General features: G+C 37.6%; 1 pseudogene; it reads left to right on the forward strand.

The window, feature by feature from the left end:
• The window catches only part of LOC132652472 (ferritin heavy chain-like), a 36,088-nt pseudogene extending 25,126 nt beyond the window's left edge, over window positions 1-10,962 (forward strand).
• The last annotated feature ends 10,399 nt before the right edge of the window (window positions 10,963-21,361 follow it).

Here is a 21,361-nt window from a genome sequence, read left to right on the forward strand (position 1 = left end):
TGTTTATCCAACCAAGGATCATGCATGGATATAACCTACAACCCTTGCTCAGACATAGCCCATGGTAGCTCAGTATCCAAGTGGGTTCCCTAATAAAGGGGACAGGAATTGTTTCTGACATGAACTCATGAGCTTCCCCTCCCCTCTAAGGGATGAGCAGCCTTGCTAGACCACAGATAAGGACATTGCAACCATCCTGAAGATACCTGATAAGCTAGGGCCAGATGGAAGGAGAGGAGGACACCCCCTCTCAGTGGACTCAGAAGGGGCCAGGGAGGAGATGAGGGAGGGAGGCGAGGATTGGAAGGGAAAGGAGAGGGCTACAGCTGGGATACAAGTGAATGTATAAAATTATTTAAAAATTAAAAAAAATATCAAAAAAAGAAATATGCCTACATCTCTAGGATGAAGCCTACTTGGTCAGGGTGGATGATCTATTTGAAGTGTTCTGGACTCACTTTGTGAGTACTTGATTGAGAACTTTTTCATCTCTGTTCATAAGAGAAATTGGTCTGTATTTCTTTGTCTTCATTAAAGCTTTGTGTGGTTTGGGTAGGATGACTATGGTCTCATAAAATGAATATGGCAATGTTCCCTCTGTTTCTATTTTGTGAAATAATTTGAAGAGTATTGCCATTATCACTTATTTGAAAGTCTGGAAGAACTCTGTACTAAAACTGTCTGGTCCTGATTGCTAAAATTTCACTAGCGATTATAAGTCTATTGTTTATCTGATATTGATTTTACTTTGTTAAGTGGTATGTTTTGAGAACAATATTCATTTCTTTTATATATTCCAATTTTATGGAGTACAGCTGTTTAAAGCATGGGATAACTATCCTTTGAATGTCCTTGTTGTCTGTTATTATCTCATTCTTTTCATTTCGATTTTGTTGACTTGGATAATCTTTCTGTGTGTCATGAACTCACTTTGGATAAGGGTTGTCAATCTAGGCGAGTTTTCTTATAAAGGCTCTATTTCATTGATTTTTTTTTTTGTATTGTTCTGTTTCTATCTTATTTATTTTGGTCTTCATTTTGATTATTTTCTGCCATCTACTGTCCTTGGGTATGATTACTTCTTTTTGTTTTAGAGCTTTCAGGTATGCTGTTGTTTTTACTATGTGATCTCTCCAATATTTTAGGTAGGCACTTAGGGCTGAACCACCACTTTCATTGTGTCCCATTAGTTTCAGTATGGTGTATATTCCTTTTCATTGATTTCTAGAAAGTTCTTAATTTATTTTTTGTTTCTTTTTTTGCTTTCACTCAGTAGAGTTTTTTAGTTTCTATGAATTTGTAGTCTTTCTGTTGTTTCTGCTGTTGCTGCTGCTGTTGCTGTTGTTTTTGTTGTGAAATCCAGCTTTTAATCTGATTTTGTCTAATAAGATGCAGGGAGTTATTTCAGTTTTCTCATATCTGATGAAATCTGCTTCGTGTTTGAGCATATGGTCAATTTTGGAGATGTTCTTGGGAGGTTCTGAGAAGGTGTTTTTCTTTTCTATGTGAATTAAATGTTCTGTAGGTATCTCTTAGGTCAATTTGGTTTATAATGTCTGTTATATGTCATATAAATATGTTATATGTATAATGTTATATGTATATATATATGTGTGTGTGTATATGTACATATATATTATATGTATAATGTCCAGTATTTCTCTGTTTGGTGTTTGGCTGGATGACCTGTTCTTTGGTGATTGTGGGGTTTTGAAGTCCTCCACTCTCAATATGTTAGAGTCAATATTTGACTTTAGTAGTGTTTCTTTTACAAACATGAGTGCACTTGTATTTGGGGCATGGAGGTTAAAAATTAAAATGTCATCTTGGTGGATTTAGCCTTTGGTGAGTACGTAGTGTCTCTCTCTGTATCTCTTGATTAGTTTTGGTTTAAAGCCTACCTCGTTAGATATTTAGAATGGCTATAACAGTTTGATATTTAGGTCCATTTGCCTCAAAAATCTTTTTTATTTCAATCCTTTACTCTGAGGTAGTGACTATGTTTGATGATGAGGTGTATTTCTTGCATGCAGCAGAAGGATGGATCCTATTTTCACATCCATTCTGCTGGCCTGTGTCTTTTTACAGGAGAACTGAGTCCATTGATACTGAAAAATAAAAATGAACAATGATTATTGATTTCTGTCATTTTGTTAGTGTTGGTGGTGTGCCTTTATGTGAGTAGATGTGTTTGCATGTGTGTGTGTTTCTTTTCTTTTGTTTTTTCTTGGGTGAAGTTTTTTTTATTATTATTATTTCCTATGTTTTATTGTAGCTATAGTTAACCTCCTTGGGTTGGACATTTCCTGCAAGTATCTTCCATAGGACTAGATTTGAAGATAAATCTAATTTAAATTTGACTTTATCATAGGATTTCTTGTTTTTTCTATGCATGTTGATGAAAAGTTTTATTGGGTATAGTAGTCTGGGTTGGCATCTGTGGTTTTCTGTAGTTTGCAGGACATCTGTCCAGGCTATTCTGGGTTTTAGAGTCTCCTTTGAGAAGTTGGGTGTAATTATAATAGGTCTGCCTTTATATGCCTTCAGCTTTTAACATTCTTTCTTTGTTCAGTATGTTTAGCATTTTGATTGTTATGTGACAAGGAGACTGCCTTTTTTCTAGTCTATTTGGTGTTCTCTATGTCACTAATATCTGTATAGGCACCTTTTTCTTTAGGTTATAAAATTTTTATTCTCTGAAATTATTGAAAATATTTTTAGGGTTTTTGAACTGGAATTCTTCTCCTTCTTCTATTCCTATTATTCATTGGTTAGATCTTTTCATAGTGTCCCAGGTTTCCCAGAATTTTTTTAGATTTAACATTTTCTTTGACCAATGTATCTATTTCTTCTATCACATTTTCAGTGCCTGAGATTATTTCTTTTATGTCTTGTAGTCTGTTGGTGAAACTTGTTTCTGTTCTGTTCTTGTAAACTTACTTAGATTTTTTTTTATTTACAGTATAATAAAAATCTGGTATGGCAAACCCATAGCAATATCATTATAATTGGAGAAACATTCAAAGAAACCTTATCTCAGTTTCTCAAATGATGAGATAATAAGAATGTTAAATTCACTGTACAAACCATTTTTAATATACCTCATCAAAGTAATAGGTGGACATATCTTGTGGGTGGAAAGGATCCTAGATGAATGGGGCCTGGAACTCCTCAGGATGAAGTAGAGGGAACAAAGAGTATGAAGGTTAAAACAGCAGCAACAACAAAAATTATTAGATATTCCTAAGCTTTCATTCCAGTTTGATTCTATCCTTGTTTAGATAATACTTTAAAATTTTTGTAACATAGCAACAATCCTACATTTTTATGAATATTAGAAGTTTATTGACCTGATATTTGTAAATGATCTGTGTGGGCAAATAAAGTCATGTAATGAGCGCAGTGTTTGAAACAGAAGAAAAAATTCTATCTACTTCTTTTTTAATTGTATACCATTCCCCATGTTAATGACATTAATGGCACTGTACCTTATGCAACTGAATTTATAAAGTGTACTAATTATTTTTACCATGTTACAAATAAATAGAATAGTTATAATAACTATCTTCAGCATTGCCATTGTCCTTCAACGCACATTAGAATAAGTGTCCTACTTGGAAATCACGAGCCTGTCTAGTACTTTGAGTGACATATTTCATATCTGGAGTTTGGGAATATAAGTGTTGTTTTTTTACAATTAATGTTCCCCTCTATTAAAAAAGAAATGTGTTTTAAAAGCAGCCAGGATGTTTTTGGAAAGTAAACCGGTTCTAAGCATTTTGAAGTTGTTACAAATGCTTAGCTATAATTTAGGAATATGTATTAAGATTAAGAGGTGGGCATAAACTACTGGTAGTGAGAGAAATGGGATTTGGTTGAATGGATCCTTATGACCTTATCCATGAGCCTTTCATCTTAAAGCTTTTGAAAACAGGAAAATCATCCTGTTGCATTTCTCCTATTGTCTTGTTTTTAAATGAATAAATCGTAAGCCCCTCTAATGGCTTGTACTGAATTATTGCCTTTGCATTAAACATTGTTAAAAAGAAAAGAAAAGGAGTTGGATACTATATTAGTCAATCATTATTTGACGACATAACAAGCGACTCGCAGGACAAGAATAATCATATGTACTTTTAATAACTTACTAATTGCTATGCTGTACCCTAATAGGTGCTGTTTGAGTATATAGATAAAGTGTAAACAAGCTCAAAAGGGATCTTTCACAAAGGCACTTCCTTACCTTGTGTACTAGTCTAGGTTCCTTTGTACCTTTCTTCCTTTGATTATTGTTAAAGCAAGCACTGAATAGTGAATGAGAAAGTTAATTAATTAATCATTCTTTTCACAGAAAATGTTTTCTTCTATTTTTAAATCACTCTTTAAATTTCCTAAACATAATGAAAGCAGTTTCTTATTTTTAACATAAATTGTCCCATTCATAGTTCCTTGATGCTGATCTTTTTGAGGAATTCAGATGCAAATAGAAGGATTATCTTCAGTATAGGGAGGTATATCTTCACAGATATTGCCATATCTTCAATATAGAGAGAAATCCATTATACAGATGGGCATATTCTCAGTATTGTTTTAAATCACAGATTCTCCTACCAAGACATTCTCTTTTACAACAAACAATCAAGGTGATTAATAAATGCACTGAAGATGGTAAGTAAAATATTTTATTTTATTTCATTTTTTATTTTAGTGTGTGGACATTCGCATCACAACCAGTGCCAAAATGTGAAATATCAGACAGGGATGCTGTAAATTGCCTAAGAAAAATATTCAATACAGTTAAACAATACTGAACATTTTGAAGCATTCTTGCAGGGTAGAAGTGGTTGGGATAGGGTGTTTCTATGTAGTGTTTACTGTTCAGGAGTTCTCTATGTAGATCAGGATGACCTCAGACTCACAGATATCTGTTTGCTTCTGCCTGGCTTTGAAGTATTATGGACATTCCAGATCTGTATGTCCTCAGATCCTGGAAAAAAAACAAAAAACAAAAAAACAAGCAAACACATTTGCTTAAATTAAGGTTTTCTTTTCTTGTTAGATAACCTTGAAATTTCGGAATTCCATTCTTGTAAAGCAACAGTTCTGGCTCCAATCTTCCGTTTTCCAGCCAATACAGTGCTCATATAGCCATCCTCTCTAACTGATTCGTTCCTGTCAAAATGCTCCAAAGCCTGTTTCTTAATTAAGACAAATACACACTGCTAAGCATATTGTCAGTCCAAATTACCACAAATTGCTTTTCTTTGCCTAGATCTAACCCCATGTTCCTTGTAACTCTTTTTTTCTCTATCTTAACTCATTTTCCCCATTTTTTTTAAAACATGGAATCAGGTTCAAGCTGCTAGATTTTACTTTTATTTTTCTAACTATTTTTAGATGAAGAGTGTAAATATTACATCATCAAGAGTTCTCTCTTATTTCTCTTTTTTATTTTTTCTTTTTTTTATCTCCAGTTGGAGGTAGGTAGTATACCTCTATTCAATTACACATCCCTGTTTGAACCCATTCTAGTCAATTACATATACATTTTCAGAACTTTTAATTTGTGGTTTGCATTTTTTACTTCATCTCTGGGATGCATATGATTCTGGGTAGAATGCTTTGCACATTATACATTCTCAAGAATATTTAACACATCAAGTTAAGAACACATGTTAAATGCTTGTTTTTATTAGTTCTTTGAGAATTGAGTACAATGTATTTTGACCATATTTACCGCCCCTTTCATTACACTAAGATCAACATTTCTTTGTTACCCACAAAACTTTGTGTCCTTTTGTCCCGTAAAAATAAAGTCTAGTTTGTGCTGCACATATATTTTTGAATGTGTGGCCTCCCACTGGAACATTGTTGCTATCTCCTTCTTTCAGCAACTATCAATTGCCAATAGCTGATGATAGGGGTGAGACTTTTTGTCCACATATTAAGATTTCGTCTGGCTTGATCATGCACAAGGCTTATTTTTATTGATATGACAAAAACTTTCAAACTATCCTATGTCTCATTGAAAGGGCAAAACCGTGAATTCAAACAGATTCAAAACAGATTTCAAAAATAGCATACAGAAAATGGTTGATTTTGGGAATGAGGTTTATATAAAGTGAGATATTTAAAATAAGAAAATTAAATAGGAAACATTTTCCTAACTTAGTTTTTCTTAGCTGTATTAGTAAATACAGCTAAGAAGAACAGTTTGTTGTATCAAAATGCTTATATTTTATAAATGAAATGTTATAAATGTGCGACCTCACTCAGTAGGACAATTTGAAGAGGTGGAAGGTAAGAACTCAGCTGATTCTTGACAAATAAAAGCCGTTTTTACATAAGAAATAAAATTTCTTGCCACTTTTATAATTTTCCAGCTCTTCCATAACAGAACAAACTCTTGGGAAATTGTTAATTTGACTCAAATTTTACAAGATCAGGATTGTAATCTCATTTTCACTTTTCTGAAGTTAGAGTTCTAACTCAAAGTGGAAATGCTCAAAAAGGTAAATCTTTCACAGGAGCAGAGACAGCAAGATGCTTCAGAGAATCAGTAACAGTCTGTAGACAAACAAGTGATGAAATATAATTTCTTCTATCAAAAATAGTAATTGAAGCTCGGAACAGTGGTGAATATATATAAACCCTGTACCTGAGAAGCTGAGGTAAGAGTATGACAAGTTAGGAGTCAGTGTGAGCTGGAATCATGAGATCTTCAAAAAACAAAACAGACATAAATTCATTTAAACAAAACAGACAAAAAAGGGGGAAAAAGACAAAATGGAAAAACCTTTTGGAAATATCTAAGTGAACAGATATGCTGTGAGAACTCTTTCCTGGTGAGATGTTGCCAAATCCCTACCTCTTCTTCATAAATAATGCACTGAATACAAACCAAAACATAATTCCACAAATGTCCCAGTTTGGGAATAAATGAATTGGAGTTTACTGGGTTTACGCATGAGTGGGGAATTACAGGAGTGTGGATGAACCCAAAGTGGCCCCTACACTGAGGTATCTTGCTCCATCTTGAATGATCACCTTGCTATACAGGTAAAGTACCTCTTTCAGGTAACCTCCCACAGTATATATATATATATATATATATATATATATATATATATATATGAGGAACACTTTCCAAGATCAGAAGGCCACTTAATAAATAAATGGCCAGGAGCTGCAGGAAGGGGCAGCCCAAATCTCAGGTGAGAATGCAACAATCCACTTCACCCCCAGTGTCTATGAGGGAAGCCGAACATCCAACAAGATACATCCCTTGTATGTAACCATAGATGTCCTGATGAGATGACAGCCATTATTCTCAAAAGATAGTGTTTTACAGCATCTGATAGAATTTAAATTTCTTTTAAGTTGGTAAATTTTCTTGGCTTCTTTCAGGAATGATAGAAATGAAGCTGTATAACACTGTAAATTAGTATTATTTTAGACATACATCAAATATTTTCATTCTTGATTAGTTTTGCTTGATTACACTTCTTCAACCATGCCCACATAATTCCCCAGATTATTCTGTCTGTGTATTTTTAACATATTTTTCTACCAGTCAATTTCCAAAAAGAGATTGCCATTCTTTTTTGGGAAAATTTCCATGATGGGAGGCAGGAAATTTTTTTAATTAAATTTTTTTTATATTAATTACAATTTATTCACTTTGTTTCCCAGCTGTAGCCCCCTCCCTCATTCCTTCCCAATCCCACCCTCCCTCTTTCTTCTCCTCCCATGTCCCCCACCCCATTCACTGATAGGGGAGGTCCTCCTCCCTCACCATCTGACTCTAGCTTATCAGGTCTCATCAGGACTGGCAGCATTGTCCTTCTCTGTGGCCTGGCAAGGCTGCTCCCACCTCAAGGGGATGGGGTGGTCAAAGAGCCCACCACGGAGGCAGAAAATTTAATTGTCAAACTCATAAATCACTTGGGTATTTTTAACTTGATCTATACTGTCATATTTGGGCAGATATTTTAAAGTTTAAATGTTTTAGACGAAACATTGAGGCAAAATGAATTAAGAAGACATAGCTTTTGAGCTTCTCTCTCTCTCTTATACACACACACACACACACACACACACACACACACATAGAGAGAGACACTATTCACTGATGTAAGAGCACTAGATTAATTTGCAGCCTTACAAAAAGCACTTCAAAGGAAAGTTCTAAAGCAGAAAACTTAGAATACTCTGAAACCTTCAAACTTTTTTGACTTTTTCTATCATTTCAAAGTGAAAATTCAAAAGTGATTTCTGGCTTTAAAATTTTGTTTATGTATTGATAGGACAGAATGTCTCATTAACACCGTCCATGTTACTTGTTTTATTTGCTATGTCCTTCATTGGTTAACACTGGACCAAAATACAGCTACTTGCCTAAATAGTCTCATTGCTTATTGAATGGAAAATTGTAGTTGTTTTCATTTTGTTTTGGTTTTCGAGACAGTTTCTCTTTGTGTTCTTGGCTATCCTGGACTCACTTTATATATCAGGCTTGCCTCAAATTCACAGAAATCCACCTGCCTCTGCCTCCCAGAGTGCTGGAAATACTGGCATGTGCCTCTGTGCCTGGCAAAAATTGTAGTATTCTTTTTAAATTTAAATGCAATTTTATTTATATATTTATTTATTACAATTTATGCACTTTGTATCCCAGCTGCAGCCCCCCTCTTGTTTCCTCCCAGACCCACTGATACTCCCTCTTCTCCCCCATGCCCTTTCCCCAGTCTGTTGATAGGGAAGGACCTCCTCCCCTCTATCTGACCCTAGCTTTTTAGTATTCTTAATGTTTACAAAAATTAGAGTTAGGGCATCATTATTATGTAAATATCATTAAAATATTCACACATAGACATTCTCACCCTGAGTTTCCTGCTTCAATAGTGCCTGAATGGAACCCGGTGCTCGATCCCTATAACCAGTCGAACCCTCTGAGCCTGAGCCCATTACAACCTCATGCTCCACCACTCCAGCATTCCCAGCCACCACCCTGTATCCTCTGCTAGTGCGCCAGAACTACTACCAGGAGTGAGAGGCTGCCATCAACCACCAGATCAACCTGGAGTTATATGCCTCCCACGTCTATGTTTATGTCTTGCTACTTTGAACTGGATGATGTAGCTCTGAGGAACTTTGCCAAATACTTTCTCCACCAATCCCATGGAGAGAGGGTATGCTATGCTTAGATGGAGAGACCCCTTAAGAGATCACCAGGAACACCAGGAGTCTGATGCTAACACACAAGGGCTTTTTTCAAGCTTAAGCTCAGGCAGTGAATTGTCCCTGACACAGCAGATTAGAAAGAGCTGCCTTGAGTCTCAGGAGGGCAGAGTTGTATTTTTTATTTTAATTTTTTATATTAATTATAGTTTATTCACTTTGTATCCCAGCCGTAGTTCCTTCCCTCATTCCCTCTCAATCCCACCTTCCCTCCCTCATCTTCTCCCTGCCCCTTTACAAGTCCACTGATAGGGGAGTTCCTCTTCTCCTTCCATCTGACCCTAGCATATCAGGTCCCATCAGGACTGTCTGCATTGTCTTCCTCTGTGGCCTGGCAAGGCTTCTCCCCCATCAGGGGGAGGTGAACAAAGAGCCAGCCACTGAGTTTATGTCAGAGACATTCCCTGTTCCCCTTACTAGGGTACCCACTTGGATACTAAGCTGCCATGGGCTACATCTGTGCAGGGGTTCTAGGTTATCTCTATGTATGGTCCTTAGTTGGAGTATCAGTCTCAGTAAAGACCCTTGTGATGAGATTTTTTTTAGTTGTGTTGCTGTCCTTGTGGAGCTCCTATCCCCTCCAGGTCAGAGTTTTTTTCCCCCCCTTTTTTTAATTTTTCATCAATTACACTTTATTCATTCTGCATCCCCCCATATGCCCCTTCCTCCTCCCCTCCCAATCCCACCCTCCCTCCTCCCTCTGCATGCATGCCACTCCCCAAGTCCACTGATAGGGGAGGTTCTCCACTCCTTTCTGATCTTAATCCATCAGTTCACATCAAAAGTGGCTGCATTGTCCTCTACTATGGCCTGGTAAGGCTGCTCCCCCCCAGGGGGAGGTGATCAAAGAGCAGGCCAATCAGATTATGTCAGAGGCAGTCCCTCTTCCCATTACTATGTAACCCAATTGGACACTGAACTGCCCTGGGCTACATCTGTGCCTCGGTTGGAGTATGAGTCTCTGGGAAGTTCCCTGTGTTCAAATTTTCTTGTTCTGTTGCTCTCTTTGTGGAGACCCTGTCCTCTCCAGCTCTTAGTTTTTAAAGGGAAAAACCGCAAGCTGGGAATTCTAAGCATTGGCATTACATGGTGGGTAAAACTGGGTAGGGAGAGGTTCAGCAAGTGAAGTGACCTTTAGGCTGATTATTGTGTGCCACCTGGTCAAACTGCAAGATATTTGTTCCATAGCCTGCTGGGTGGAGGACCCATTAACACATTCTGTGGTATTTATGACAACATGGTGGGAGGGTAGAGGACCAGGTGTTTTTTCTTGGAACCCAAAGGTGGGGGCTAAGTCATTCTAAGAACCATCAACTTAAGATAGAGTCTGAGAAACAAAAAGGAGTTAGCCCTGGTTATCTTCAATTCTTTCAGGATCACGCTGAGAAACTGGTGATGCTGCAGAACAAGAGGTAGCCAGATCTTCCTGCAGGATATCAACAAACCAGACCATTATAGCTGCAAGAATGGACTGAAAGCATTGGAGTGTGCACTGAATATGGAAAAGAGTATAAATCAGTCACTACTGGAACTTCACAAACTGGCTACTGACAAAAATGACCCTGCTTATTTGATTCATTGAGACACATTCCTAAACGAGCAGGTGAAATCCATCAAAGAACTGGGTGACCACATGACCAACTTGAACAAGATGGGAGACCCCAATCTGGCTTGGCAGAATGTCTCTTCGACAAGCACTCTCTAGGGCACAGTGAAAGCTAAGGATGACTTCTCCAAAGCATGTGCATTCACTGGTCATTGAGGCAGTGCATACATGTCGGTCTGCCTTTATATTTTCTGTAAGTCGCACCAAAATATGGGCTTTAGTTCTTTTAATTTGGACCATTTCTTCAAATAAAGAATTTTGTTACCCCCTCCCAAAAAAATTCACACATTTAAATTTACTTTTTTTCTCTTTTATCTATAAGTATATAATGTATATGTAATTACATGTTTGTGTGTATGAACATATGCTGTGTGTACATGTGCATGCACATCCCTCAAGGCCAGAAGTGGGAATTGGGTGTTTTCTTCTACTGAGGTCTGACTCTTATTTTGAAAGAGTTTTTCACTGATCTTGGAGCTCAAAAGTTTGCTATAGTAGCTAATAAGCTCCAGGGATATACCTGTATTTATCTCCAAATCATTAGGGTTATAGACATATGCCATCATACCTGGCATTTTACATGATTCTGAGGATCAAACTCAGGACCTCATGAGTGCATATCAGGTGTTTTACTGACCAAGTTATCTGTCCTGCTTTTTGTCTATTTCTTGTAGTATTCACTGCAATAACACATGGGCAATCAGCTCTTTTTCCATAGATAGGTACAATGCTTCCCAGTTCTACTAACTCTGTTTTTTTATTTATGATACTTAATCAGACTGTGCTCCTAATATACAAACTCACTTATGTTATTATCTGTATTTTTCTTATAGCCCTCTTTTAGAAGGAAAATATTAAAAATCTTTACAAAGGCAGCCAAGGCCATAATTGAGGAATTGTCTTCATAAATATCTTTAGAACAAGGACTGTCAATCAACCGTTGATGTGTCCTTAATGTTTCTCAAGGTGCCTGGAAATCTTAAGCACAGCTTTCAGGAAACATTTATAGAACGATTTTTAGTTGAGTTATAATAATAAGAAAATATTTTCCTCACAGTTCTTAATATATCTTATTCCATCATTTTGTAGATATTCCTGTTCTATTACTATTCATTCAATACATTTTTATTTTATTGATTTGCTTCACATTTTTAAGTTACATTGTTATAAAATTAGTGGAATACAAAGTTAATCACATGTTGTTTTGGTCTAAATTCCAAACCAACATATTCAATAGTGCACTTTAATTTATAGTTATCCCCTATAGGTAATATGTATACCTTCATACACTCCTAATATTTACATTTTAGTTTGTTTAGTGTTGTAACTCTATGAGTTTCATATTAATAGTAAAGTTAGCAGTAACTGCTTTCTAACTATACTCATGTTGTTAACAGAATCTGTACTGACTCTTCCATCCTGCATGTTCCCTGTAGAATTTTATGCTGTTTTTCTTTCTAGAGATATCCTATTTCTAATCTCTCTAATAAAATTTTCTTGTTATTATATACTTAAAATTTGTTGTAATTTTTACCTTTTAAAAATATTTGTCCGATACCTTTTTCTCAGAGGCGGGACCTGGGGCATCAACCCGCATGCAATCAGACATGCTCTTCTCTGGGTCCAAAGCGGCTGACCCTGAGTGCAGTGCTTAGCCTCGCATCCTGAGCGTAACATTTTGGCTTTTTATGGTAGCCAACCATGCTTGGGGAGACTGTCCTGCTTCAATGGCTATAAAAGCCTGAATGGTCATGGCTGCATTACGCTGTTGTGAGACTCTAATCTTGCATATATACCACAGGCAAACCAAGGTGACCAACACCAGAAGGCCTGCTAACGCTCCCATGCCCGCCCATTCCTTCAGATGATTCATGGCTGCAGCAATCCATGATGATAATCCTGTGGCTAGTCCTGCGTCCACTCTGGTAGAATTTACCGTGACAATGGCCACTCTCAGCTGCTCCATCGTAGTATCGAATTCTCCAGTCCAATTACCTAAAATATAGCTAGACAATTGTTTAGACAGATTTGCAGCACAGGGAAAATTCTCATGTTGTATGCTAGTGACTCAAAGTCCAGCATACTTTCATTGACAGCCAAGTTGAGCGATTTGCCATAGGGTATCAATTTGCTCCTGCACGAGGTCAATCCTCTGATTGAACACCATCAAACCTCCTTTTAGTTGAGCATTAATGAACATCAGTACAAAGTCCCAATTTATTTCTAATATCAGAGATCAGACCTCTACTCTTGCCTGATGCGTCCAAAACAAAAAGGGGGAACTGTAGAGAGCTGCGTAATGCCGCGCCTTAAAGATGGAGCTGGTTTCCGCCTTCCACCTTCCTGATGGTGAGTGCTCTCTGTCACAAACAACTCCACATTTGGCTAAGGCTGAGGATCTGGCTTGCTTCCATGTATGTGGACCTATCTGCATTGCCCACGTGGCATGCTGAGGTTGGCTACCCAGTGGCTATTTAAAGTGGGCTTGCTTTACCCAGGGTCAGATGATTATTCAAGGTTCCTGAATAAACTGCATTGAAAAAAAAATATTTGTAAAAACTTGTGTTGGTATTTTGATTGAAATTGTATTGAATCTGTAGATTGCTTTTGATAGGATAGCCATTTTCACTATGTTAATCCTACTGATTCATAAGCTTGGGAAATCTTTTCGATCTTCTGATATTTTTAATTTCTTTCTTCAGAGACTTGAAGTTTTTTTTTTCATACAGGTGTTTCAGTTGCTTTGGTAGAGTCACACTAAAGTACTTTATGTTATTTGTGGCTACTCTGAAGGATATCATTTCCCTATTTCTTTCTCAGCATGTTTGTCTTTTGTATACTGGAGGACTTCAGATTTTTTTTTCTATTAATTTTGTATCCAGCCACTCTGTTAAAGGAGTTAAAGGAGTTCTCTTGTAGAATTTATGGGGTTGCTCACGTATACTATAATAGCATCTACAAATAGTGATACTGTGACGTCTTAGTGCTTTACTTAGGACTTCAAGAACTATGTTGAAGAGTTAAGAAGAGAGTTCGCAGCCTTGCCTTGTCCCTGATTTCAGTGAGATTGATTTAAGTTTTTCTCCATTTAGTTTGATGTTCATTGTAGAATTGCTGTATATTACTTTTAGTATGTTTAGATATGTGCCTTGTATCCCTGATCTCTAGAAAATTTTAAATATGAACTGTTATTGAATTTTGTCAAATGCTTCTTTAGCATCTAGGAGATGATCATGTGTTTTGTTTTCTTTCAGTTTGTTTATATGGTGGATTACATTGATGGAATTTCATATGTTGAACCACCCCTGCATGCCTGGAATGAAGCTTACTTGGTTGTGGTGGATGATATCTTTGTTGTGTTCTTGGATGCAGGTTTTGAGTATTTTATTTAGTATTTTTGCATCAATGTTCATAAGCAAGATTGGTCTGAAGTTCTCTTTCTTTGTTAGGTCTTTGTGCAGGTTAGGTATCAAGGTGACTATGGCCCCATAGAACGAGGTTGGTGCTGTTCCTTCTGTTTTTATTTTGTGGAATAGTTTGAAGAGTATTGGTGTTAGCTCTTCTTTGAAGGTCCGCTAGAATTCTGCACTGAAACACCCGGCCTTCAGATTATTTTGAATGGGAGACTTTTTTTTGGATGGGAGACTTTTTTTTGGATGGGAAAATTTTGATGATAGCCTGATTTCCTTAGGGAATATAAGACTATTTGACTTATTTACCTGATCTTGATTCAGTTTTGGTAACTAGAATATATCAAGAAAATTGTCTATTTCATTTGCATTTTCAAATTTTATTTGCATGTAGGCCTTTGAATTAGGACCTAATAATTCTTTGGATTTTCTCAGTGTTTATTCTTTTGACCCTCTTTTCACTTCTGAATTTGTTGATTTGGACAGTGTAAGAACAATTCTCAAATTCATATGAAAAAAAAATTCCAGATTAGCTAAAATAATCATTTACAATGAAAGATCATCTGGAGGTATCTCCATTCCTGACCTCAAGCTGTAATATATAGCAACACTCATAAAAATGTTATGGCCCTGGCATAGAAACAGACTGGTCGCTCATGGAATTGAACCAAAGACCCACAAATAAACCCAAAAAGAAGACAAAACAATACAATGGAAAAAAAATAAAATCTTCAACAAATGGTGCCGGTCTAACTGGATGTCTACATGTAGAAAAATGCAAATAGACCTATATTTATTACCCTACACAAAAGAAATGTCCCAGTGGATCAAACACCTCAATATAAAACCAGGCACACTAAATCTGTTAGAAGAAAAATATGGGAAAGAAATTTGATCACATTGGCACAGGAGACAACTTCTTGCACAGAACACCAAGAGTATAGGCTCTAAGATCAAGATGGGATCAACATGGGAAATGGGATGTCATGAAACTGAAAAGCTTCTATTAAGCAAAGGACACTGTCATCAGAACAAAATGACTGCCTACAGATTGCTAAAAGTTGTTCACTGACCCAACATCTGACAGAAGGCTAATTTCCAGAATATGTAAAGAAATGAAGAAATATCCGAATATGTAAACACTTAAAGAAATGTTTAACATCTTTAGTCATCAGAAAAATGCAAATCAAAATGACTCTGAGATTCCATATTACACCCATCAGAATGGCTAAGATCAATAACTCAAGTGATAACACCTGCTGGAGAGGATGTAGAGAAAGGGGAACCCTCCTCTATTGTTGGTAGGAATGTAAACATGTACAACGACTTTGGAAATCAATCTGGTGCAGACTCAGAAAATTGGGAATAACACTACCTCCAGATCTGGCTGTTCCACTCCTGGTCACATTTCTGAAAGATGCTGAACCATACAATCAGGATATTTGTTCAACTATGTTCATAGCAGTATTATTCATAACACTCATAATCTGGAAACGCCCCCGATGTCCCTTAACTGAACAATGGATACAGAAATTGTGCTAAATTTACCCAATGTAATATTACTCAGCAATTTAAAACAAGGAAATCATCAAATTTGCAGGCAAATGGTGGGAACTAGAAAGGATCATCTTAAGTGAGGTAACCAGAAACAGAAATACACATATGGTATATACTAATTTATAAGTGGATATTAGCCACATAATATAGGATAAACATACTAAAATCTATAGTCCTAAATAAGCTAAACAACAAAGAGGACCCTAGGGAAGTGGCTGAAACCTCACTCAGAAGGACAAACAGTATAGATACTAGTAGGACAAGAAGAAAAGGAACAGGTAGAAACCTTCCACAGGGGACCTCTGAAAGACTACCCATCAGGGTATGGAAGGAGATACTGAGATTCATATGCAAACTTTGGACAGAGTGAAGGAAAACTTATGGAAGAAGAGGGACATAGAAAGATCTGGAGGGGACAGGAGGTCCACAGGGAGAACAACTAAGTAAAGATATCTATGCCTGGGGGACCTACACAGACTGATACTGCCACCAAGGACCACACATGGAGAGGACCTAAAACTCCGGCTCAGAAGAAAATCATAGGCTGCTCACTTTCTAAGTGGCTTTCCTAGTAAGGGGTACAGAGGTTGTCTCTGACATGAACTCAGTGTTGAGTTCTTTGATCATCTCCCCCTGGGGGGTACAGCCTTGCCAGACCGTAAAGAAAGATGATGATACCAAATATGCTGGTGTCAGGTAAATGGGGAGGAGGCCCTTTCCTGTCAGTGGACTATGGAAGGGTCATAGGGGGAGGAGAGGGAGGGTAGGTGGGACTGGAAGGAGATGAGGGAGGTGCTGCAGTAGGGACACAAAGGAATAAATGGTAATAGTTAATTAATTAAAAAATAACAAAAAATCTGTAATGCTATTGATTCTTCTTGGCACTAGGCTTACACAGGAATAGATCAAGAGAAAATTCTGTTTCCTGCAAGATAACCAAAAAACAACATGAACAAATCATCTAAAAATAATTATTACTGTTGGTTTTAAATATATTAGTTTGAATCACTCTGTTAAACATTTAAAAAATACCTGACACATGCTTTATGATTGATGATTATGTTTTCTGAGATTAAGATATTTTTCACCTATTTCATAAATTTGGTTACCAGTATTAAAATGTGACAAGAAAAGTTAATTGTCATTGTTGAAAGGGAACTATTTTTTTATCCTCTGTGTTGGAGCCACCTTTAGTTGTTTGTTTGTTTGTTTATTTGTTTTTAATAGAAAATAAATTTTTGAGAAGATGGCAGCGCCTGAAGGACACTGTGCCTGAGGAGCAGGAAAGCAGTGTTGCAAAGTGACCAGGAGACTGAACTCTGGGCCCAAAAATACCAGCAATTGTGATTCACAGGTGAGAGGAAATCCCATGGTGTGGGAATCAATCTGGACCGACCTCAGGTGACCCAGACAATTCCTGGAAAAGGACCCAGGGACCAGCAGGAGCATAGCCACCAGCCCAGAGACCTGCTGCAAACCTGACTCACCATCCCAGACACAACTGTGGGCCCTGGGCCACCAGAGACTGAGTTTCTCTGTCAGGAGAAAACCCCACAGCTAGGGAATCAGCAGGTCCGAGCTTAGAGTTCTCGGCCGAACCGCCCCCTCCTTGCATGCTCCTCCCACCCCCACAACCCTTTGTGGAAAAGTTCTTGGGAAAAGTTCCCGGGTTCTTGCAGGTGTCCAGTTGCCAGCTTGGAGCCAACACTTACCTGCATGCTCTACGCTCCACTCCAGAAGGAACTCTGGACCCAAAACACCAAAGACAGAGTCTCCCTGTTGGGAGGAAACCCCATGGTAGGCGGTAAGCATCAGGTTACAACCTCAGGATATCTAGCTCCAGAAAAGTTTATGGGTTCCTGCAGGCTCCAGGCTCTCCTGCTGCATGCATGAGAGCTGTGCTCACCTGCCACTGATTACTGCTTGGATACTGGGACACAGAGCTCCAACCTCCCACCTACAGAAGCGTGGGATCCCTGAGATCAACACCCAGATACTGCTCCAAGGGGCAAACAGTTATCTATAACTCAGCTGACCAGACAGCAAGGCTCAGTTCTGCAAGAGGGTTATACCTGGAAAACAGTCTAAGAACAACAGCAACAGCTCACTAAATTCAGAGCAAAGAACCCAGCATCAGGGCAGCTGTCTCCAGGAGAGGCCCCATGACTAACAAAGACCAGAGTTACCATTTAGGTCTATATGCCTGAGGTGAGCTGAGGTGAGCTGTGGCAATTGCTGAGAAACATTGGCCATTCAGTGACCATACCCAAAAAGTTGAGGAGGCCTCCTTTAGGAAAATTTATCTTCCTGCCAAGGGGATTCTCCCCAACCCAAGATTCTAGGAAGCACCAGAAACTAACAGCCAACACCTAAGATAACCCAATGGGTAGAGGTCAGTGTAAAAGCTCAACCAAGAAAAGGTAGAACAATATGGCATCTCCAGAAACCAATTATCCAGGGACAAGAAACCCTGGACTCCACAGCATAATTGAAATTCAAGAACATGACCTTACATCTATGCTTAGGAAGAGGATAATAGAGGAAACAAATAAAATGCACAAAGAATTACAATAAGATAAAATAAAAAAAGATTATGGTCATACAGGAAGATAAAGACAGATAATGGCAATCTGTAAAGAATTATGGGAAGATGTAGCCAGTTTGTGGACTTTAGAGAGGAAATAATTAAATCACTGAAAGAAATAATAGAAACAAAGGATTGTTCAAACAAACAGCTGATAGAATTGAAGGAAAAACAGGAGAATACAGTAAGACAGGTAAAGGAAATCAACAAAACCTTTCATCCAAACAAGAAAGAATTTACCTTTTTCTCAGCACCTCATGGAACTTTCTCCAAAATAGACCATATAGTTGGTCATAAAGCAAGCCTCAACAGATACAAGAAGATTGAAAAAATCCCTTGTATTCTATCTGATCACTATAGACTAAAGCTGGATCTCAGTGAAAACAGAAATAGTAAAAAGCCTACACATACATGGAAACTGAACAACTTTCTACTCAATGACAGCTGGGTCAGGGAAGAAATAAAGAAAGAAATAAAGGACTTCCTAGAATTCAATGAAAATGAAGGCACAACATACCCAAACTTGTGGGACACAATGAAAGCAGTGCTAAGAGGAAAGTTCATAGCAGTAAGTGCCTTCAAGAAGAAATTTGAGACAGCGCATTCAAGCAACTTAATGGCTCACTTAAAAACCCTAGAAAAAGAAGAAGCAGACACACCAAGAAGGAGCAGACGGCTGGAAATAATCAAACTCAGGGCTGAAATCAATCAATTAGAAACAAATAAAACAATTCAAAGAATCAATGAAACCAAGAGCTGGTTCTTTGAGAAAATCAACAAGATAGACAAACCCTTAGCCAAGCTAACTAAAAGGCAGAGAGACACCACCCAAATCAACAAAATCAGAAATGAAAAGGGGGACATAACTACAGACACTGAGGAAATCCAAGCAATCATTAAGACTTACTTCAAAAGTCTATATGCCACAAAATTTGAAAATTTAAATGAAATGGACAATTTTCTTGATCGATTCCACTTACCAAAGCTAAATCAGGACTAGGTAAATCAATTAAATAGTCCTATATCCCCCAAGGAAATAGAAGCAGTCATCGAAAGTCTCCCATCCAAAAAAAAGCCCAGAACCTGATGGTTTCAGCGTAGAATTCTACCAGACATTCAATAAAGAGCTAACTCCAATTCTCTTCAAACTATTCCACAGAAACAGAAGCAACATTACCAAACTCATTCTATGAAGCCACAGTCACCTTGGTACCTAAACCTCACAAAGACCCAACCAAAAAAGAGAACTTCAGGCCAATCTCCCTTATGAACATTGATGCAAAAATACTCAACAAAATACTCACAAACCGAATACAAGAACACATCAAAGATATCATCCACCATGACCAAGTAGGCTTCATCCCAGGTATGCAGGGGTGGTTCAATATATGGAAATCCATCAATGTGATCCACCATATTAACAAAATGAAAGAAAAAAAACACATGATAATCTCCCTAGATGCTGAAAAAGCATTTGACACAATCCAACATCCATTCATGTTCAAAGTATTTGAGAGATCAGGGATACAAGGCACATATCTAAACATAGTAAAGGTGATATACAGCAAGCCTATAGCCAACATCAAACTGAATGGAGAGAAACTTAAAGCAATCCCACTAAAATCAGGGACAAGACAAGGCTGCCCACTCTCTCCATATCTCTTCAGTTGAAGGAGATCAAGGGGATACAAATTGGAAAGGAAGAAGTCAAATTATCACTATTTGCAGATGATATGATAGTATATGTGAGTGACCCCAAAAACACTACCAGGGAACTCCTACAGCTGATAAACACCTTCAGCAAAGTGGCCGGATACAAAATTAACTCAAAAAAATCAGTAGCCCTCCTGTATTCAAAAGACAAAAGGGCTGAGAAAGAAATTAGGGAAACAACACCCTTCACAATAGCCACAAATTACATAAGGTACCTCGGAGTAACCCTAACCAAGGAAGTCAAAGACTTGTATGAAAAAAATTTCAAATCTCTGAAGAAAGAATTAGAAGAAGATATGAGAAGATGGAAAGATCTCCCATGCTAATGGCTTGGTAGGATTAACATAGTAAAAATGGCCATCTTACCAAAAGCAATCTACAGATTCAATGCAATGCCCATCAAATTACCAACACAATTCTTTACAGACCTGGAAAGAAAAATTCTCAACTTCATATGGAATAACAAGAAACCCAGAATTGCTAAAACAATCCTCTACAATAAAAGATCTTCTGGAGGTATCTCCATCCCTGATCTTAAGTTGTACTATAGAGCAACACTTTTAAAAACTGCATGGTACTGGCATAGAAACAGAATGGTGGATCAATGGAACCGAACAGAGGACCCAGAAATAAACCCACACATTTATGGACACCTGATCTTTGACAAAGACGCCAAAACCATACAATGGAAAAAAGATAGCATCTTCAACAAATGGTGTTGGTCCTACTGGATATCTACATGTAGAAAAATGAAAATAGATCCATACTTATCACCCTGCACAAAACTGAAGTTCAAGTGGATCAAAGACCTTAACATAAAACCAGACACATTAAATCAGCTTGAAAAAAAAGTGGGGAATACCCTAGAACTTATTGGTACAGGGGAAAACTTCCTGAACAGAACACCAACAGCACAGGCTCTAAGAGCAACAATCAATAAATGGGACCTCATGAAACTGAAAAGCTTCTGCAAAGCAAAGAACACCATCAGCAAAACAAAGCGACCTCCTACAGATTGGGAAAGAATCTTCACCAATCCTTTATCTGACAGAGGACTCATATCAAGTATATATATAGAACTAAAGAAGCTGAAAAGCAGCAAACCAAGTAACCCACTTAAAAAATGGGCAACATACTCAAACTTATGGGACACAATGAAAGCATTGCTAAGAGGAAAATTCATAACACTTAGAGCCTTCAAGAAAAATTTGAAACATCTCATACAACCAACCTAAAGGCTCATCTGAAAGC

This window comes from Meriones unguiculatus, chromosome 1 (genome assembly GCF_030254825.1).
Source record: "Meriones unguiculatus strain TT.TT164.6M chromosome 1, Bangor_MerUng_6.1, whole genome shotgun sequence".
Taxonomy (NCBI): Eukaryota; Metazoa; Chordata; class Mammalia; order Rodentia; family Muridae; genus Meriones; species Meriones unguiculatus.